This window comes from Magallana gigas, chromosome 9, assembly GCF_963853765.1.
Source record: "Magallana gigas chromosome 9, xbMagGiga1.1, whole genome shotgun sequence".
In the NCBI taxonomy this organism is placed as follows: Eukaryota; Metazoa; Mollusca; class Bivalvia; order Ostreida; family Ostreidae; genus Magallana; species Magallana gigas.
In genome coordinates this window covers 10,566,028-10,572,015 of record NC_088861.1, presented here as the reverse complement: position 1 = coordinate 10,572,015, position 5,988 = coordinate 10,566,028, and the positions used below count along the sequence as shown (strand labels likewise).

The 5,988-nt window shown below is 32.3% G+C and overlaps 1 long non-coding RNA gene across 1 annotated transcript; it reads right to left on the bottom strand.

Moving 5' to 3' along the window:
- Nucleotides 1-473: 473 nt before the first annotated feature.
- On the bottom strand, nt 474-5,573 carry LOC136271628 (uncharacterized). Its single transcript, XR_010709569.1, has 3 exons — nt 4,715-5,573; nt 4,241-4,340; nt 474-2,817 (listed from the first exon to the last, which is right to left on the bottom strand). It is a non-coding gene; the product is annotated as an uncharacterized lncRNA (long non-coding RNA).
- Between the last annotated feature and the right edge of the window lie 415 nt (nt 5,574-5,988).

The window sequence follows — 5,988 nt, the reverse complement described above, 5'->3', positions numbered from 1 at the left end:
ATCACCGGAAACATAAGGTATTATAATTTTCACAGAACCAATGACGTTAAACTTACTAGATCCGAAAAAATATTCAACGCTTTTTTTATTTGTATCTGTTATTTCTAAAATACATGTATATATTAAAAAGTATAACTAATAATGCAGAATGTAGAATAATGAAATGATCTTCTAAGACACTTCTTAAACTTTCTGGCTTCAGCCGGGACCAGTGATCTGTATCTAAAAGGGCTGCCCCCTCCCCAAATTTACTAGCCAATATACACAATAAACAGACGTTCGCAATCAATCCTATTCATTCAAACGTAAAATGAAACCCAGGAATTAAACAGGAACTTTTTTGTAGGGGAGTTGGGGTGGGGTCCTGATATTTTTGGGTGAGACCAACAAATCTAATGGAACTCCATAATGTGTAGAATGCTACAATTTTTTTTCTGCGTGCGACTTATGATTGAAATCAGAATTCCTTCACACTGGATGAAATATCTGGTTTCAGCGCTGCGGAAACCCTTTGGAAACTCTGCGGAAACTTAAGGTTACTTTAAGTTTCCGACAGGTTTCAGCACGGAAACTTCAAGTTTCATTAAGTTTCCGCAGTGCTGAAACTTAGGCTGTCCATGAATCCAAATGGTTTCCGCAACGGAAACTTACTGAAACTTGAAGTTTCTGCATAGTTTCAATCTCCATATACGTTTGGGATACATATTGTTTACAAATGGTTTCCACGACGGAAACTTACTGAAACTTGAAGTTTCTGCATAGTTTCAACCTCCATATACAATTGGGAAACATATTGTTTACAAAAGGTTTCCGCAACTGAAACTTACTGAAACTTTTTATATTTTTGCTTTCACAAAAGCTGAGCAAGGTTTCTACTTTATGTAAAAACAAAACAATTTCAAACAGTTCCAAATTTATTTTGTTCAAAAATCTGAAATTGTTTCCAATAATAAATAAAATACAGCCAAGATACAATAATGGAGAAACGTCCATATGGCAATTCCCTTATTAGGGACTTTTATTTAAAAAATGATAAAATTGTACAAGAAAAAAAACTCCAATAGAAATCTTTACATTTGTATTTTTTTGCATCTCGATTAAATGCCTATCAAATCTCCCTTTAAAAATGCAACAAAGATCTTACTTTTTTTAAAAATATGAATGCAATTTACAAAATAACTGCACGTACATGAATAAACAATGAAAACTTCACTGTTACATGAACATGATACACTTGTCTCAATTTGTTTTGAACTACAATGAATATGTACACCATAAAATATTTTTGAAAAGTCTAAAGTATCCATCTTTAAAAAAAAAAAAAATTTACACTACAGGATAGTAGTTGACTATAGAGGTATGACCCAGATTTGACTTGAATATGTCAATAAATTCTAAAATGAGGTCAAAGTGACCCACTTACAAGTTGGGATAAACCTTTTCTTTGTTAGTAATATAATCTAATGTTTTACAATAGAACAGGATTTGATATCATTTTTTTGATAATCCATTAAGTCCAAAGTGAACTTTTCATTTCCACCCATGATGTACCAACTGATCAGATTTTAATATCATAAGCCTGTCAGTATTTAATAGATGACCCAGAGGGAGATATGAAAAGCTTGTTGGCCAATAAAAAGCTAACAATGGAGCAGTCTGTCAAATCATGTGCAAAAATATAATGTACACATTTAATTAATTATGCTGATTGCAACACAGTTCATTCCTGATGAATATTCTTCTTTACACACGGTTTACCTTCCTACATTTCACTACTTTACCTACATTAATATTTTTAAATCCAAGACATGAAGTAAAATATACATTGTTTATATATGACAAGTATTACTACATGTACATGTACTTGCTTTTTGTAGCATGAACGTATAAAATACAAAGTATCACACAGATCATTCACCTTACAATTCTCATCAATACCAGCATTTTACTTATGATATAAAAGCTAATTCCAATTATATATTAGTTACATAACACAGATTAAAATAAAACCCACATCGAAATAACTTTCCATCCAAGTAATTTGATATATAAAAATTGTAATACATGGGGTATATGTTGTCTTTATATATTTTCATATACGACATAATTGAATATTGTTTGGTGTATTTTATCATTTCTATGACCCATGCATTCATCTCCTAATGCAGTGTTTTTACATCTAAGATTGATTTCTTAATTTTTCATATATGGCTGCAAATAAAAACTAAGTTATCAATAAATGTTTAAACAAAGAAAATGGAAAAAAAGGAGTTAACACTTATCAACTTGGAGGTGTGAGGATATATGTTACATGGAGTCTAATATTTTATGCAATATTTGCAAATATAACAAATTATTTAAGAAAATGAAAGTTAATATCTGCAAGGTCTAATCAATCATTTAATAAGTCAAAACCATGTGATTTTCTAAGATTCTAGCTTACAGACAGACATTGTAATGTACTGGTATTTGATCATATAAAAAAGTACTTTTATAGTTTATAGGTTTTTTGAAATGAGAATACTTTACAGTTAAATAGTCTTGTTCTACAGAGGTTTAGTCGGGTCGTAGAGATGTGTCCATTCGAATCAATAAGGAGCGTCCTTGGCTGTTGTTGATGTAACCCGAGTCGTAGTTTATGGAAATAGGCCTTTTTGGGGGACTTTCGAGCATTGTCCAGACCGGTGAAGCACTCATATGATCACATCATGGCTACAGCAGACTTAGTAGTTCTGGACAGTGGTAGCATTAAAACTCTTCTTCTTGCGATGAACTTGTTCCTTTCACTGGGCTGTACTTTATGTCTGTTCTATTTATCTTAAACATGAATAAAAAAGTTTCATTTAGATTTTTAAACAATGAACATAAGTCATTCAGCTTAACATGTAATAAAAGCATTCTGAATAAAATTCTGAATACAGAAGCTACTATGCAGTTGCCAGTTGCTGTTTAAACTATGTCATATAATGACTACAGTAGTATCTGGTCTAAAAGGTTTCATTTTATGTTTGAAGCTATGTTATTGTAGCCGGTGTTTTATAAAGGAAAACAAGTCCGGTTGTGGGTTATCTCACTTTATTGCCTGACCCCAGGACTATATTATATATGGGATCAGCCCTACAATAATCAACATAAATATTAATATACAATATGACAAACAATAATTTCATTTGCACGCTAACATGTATTTGTTATATAAGTAAAACACACAGTCCCACAGTCTCTAACATTGGTAATAAAATAATTACGTTTATGTTTATTGAACTTGATAATTTAAAATGGATATCAGCAACTATATACTCAGTTACTTGCTATAATTGGCTATAAAATAGTGCTCTAGAATTACATATAATATAAATGTAATAATGTGCATATCTAAGGATATCGTACCGATTTATGGAATCGAGCTGAATCTAATCTAACTATATCTGGGCAATGTAGCTGTCACATATACCTGGAACAGTGCCGTATTTCAATTAAAAAGTACATGAAATATTAGAGGATAGAATACAGCGTTACAAGTAAACTTCAACATTACGTTTTCATTATTTATAAAGTAAAATTATCAGAATACTAAATTAATATATACGTCTGGCAGACTATAAAACTATTCATTCATTCACTCATTCAAAAGAGGAAATATTAGTAGGAGATAAAAACTACTTACTGTGCGTTCTGTATGAAACTATTTATATGTACGTAGTGGCTAGAATATGCTCTGCCTACGCCCTGAGTCGTAACTGGTATGGTCACTCTCAGAACCTGTTAACTGGTTTTTTATAAAATGCACGACCCGCCAAAGTGGCTAGGCCAATCAAATGCGTTGATATTTTTACATACAACTGTCTCGTCGATCAGGTCGTTTAGTTATTAATAGTAACATGCAAAAGAAGAAGATGAATATAGAATGAAATGATGATTTGATGAAAACAACATGAACATGAGCACATATTTTATTTTATTTAAACACACATATTGATCTTTTGATTTAATAAACAAACACACACAAAATCAACACTACCACATTATTTTCATTTTGATTCAATTATTGTTTGTTGAACAATGGAAAAATTTATCAACAATAAGTGTGTTTCACACCCCCCCCCCCCCCCCCCCCCCCCATCATCAACCTCCTTTTCAAGAACTTAGACCAGGATTTCCCAAAAATTACTACAGTAAATTATAAACATCCAACACATGTGTAAGTTAATGGTGAAAATAATCAATTTCAAAGCAATACCTTGCGTTCACATCGTCCAGCTGGTCAAAACATTCACCCGAATCACCGAACAGAGGATGCAACTAATCACCGGAAACATTGACTTTGTATGCTGTCAATGCTGAAAAAGAAAAACGTGAAAGATTTCATTTTCCGGATTTAATTTGTAAAGAGTTTGTAAATTGTATAATGTGCGAAAGATTCATTGTTCGTCTTGTTTACCAACCAAGCATTCATATATTAGGGACGTTTATATAATTATATATGTGTATACCCTGGATAATCTTGATTATCATGCATATAAAGTTGGTTAATGGTTAACTTGGTCAAAACGTATATTTAAAAGAGATACGGTAATAAAAATTAAAACGCCGAACCAAGTTTGAAAAAATGACGCCATCTTGATTTGATGGCGCGAGATCTCGTTTACAAATGAGAGATAAATTAGAGCCTTGAAAATGTTATTCGGAGTATATATATTGTGAATTAAGTTACCTTGGCATGAGTTCTTCGTTCCTGCATTATCTCCTTGTTGTAGAGGCTATTAATGCTTCTCAATTCTCCATTTTACAACAGCACCTTCTTGTCCATTTTAACCTTCGCTCGGAATCATAAAGTGCGCCAATACTGACCAATCAGAACCCGCTAAATCTTGGAAGAGTGCATCTTGGGATAGTTTAAAATGAATAATGTTTAATCAAAATTATCATTTTTTACCGAATAGTATACTTTTTACATGTATATTTATTTTAAATAAGAACTGTCGGAGTCAGTATTTCCTGGTTAAATACGACAAAGTATTGGCGTGTGTTTGTTACAATTGTATTTGTAACACGTGATTAACCAAAAAAAAAAATGGCCGACCGTTTGATTACAAATGTCTAATGAAATTAAACAAGTTTTAATGAGACATATGTATCAGATTTTGTCTTTAACTATATTTTATTTACATGTACTGATGATTTTGCCAAACTAAATATGATAGAGCCATATATATAGTTTATTGACAAGTTAGTCTTGACTTGTCCAATTTTCACCGCGATTCTAAGCACGGTCATATTCTTATTCAAAATATAGAGGTGTGAAAATATTATGTTCATCACAGAGCAGGTTCTGCATGAACACACAGAAATCACAAATATAATAAGATGCCGATCAATTAACGGGGTCCGGTTAACAGCGTTCACCCGTACGGTGAATTTACAACTACGATGAATTGATAGCAATTATTTTACAGTTACACATGTGCACTGATTGGTCATGCGATGAACAGTACGTTAAGAATACTTATGAAATTAAAATACAAACGCATTAAACAAGCCGGGAAGTAAGACGTACACGTCGGACTGATATATAAACAAAATATAGTTTTAATTATTTGGTATATTTTCTACATCAAATGTATACGAATGTATAATCAAATTTTAAAAATGGGATTAAAATCACGTGCACCACATGGCTAGTGCTGGATTTTAAAATGATTTTGTAATATAACGTATAACTTCAGTAAAATTATAAATAATGCTTATTATATCTTATAACAGAAACATGTGCATGTTTCATAAACATGTATCAATATCTGTGTTTACAGTACAGAAAGTAAATACAAATTATAGAAATGCACTAATCACATAGGCGTCGAACCGGGGGGGGGGGGGGGGGGGGGGGGGGGGGGGGGGGCTTAGTGCAAAGTTAGACTTAACCAATAGGCATATAGCCCCCCCCCCCCCCACTTTTTCTCGCCGGAAATGTAATTGTTCCTAAATTTA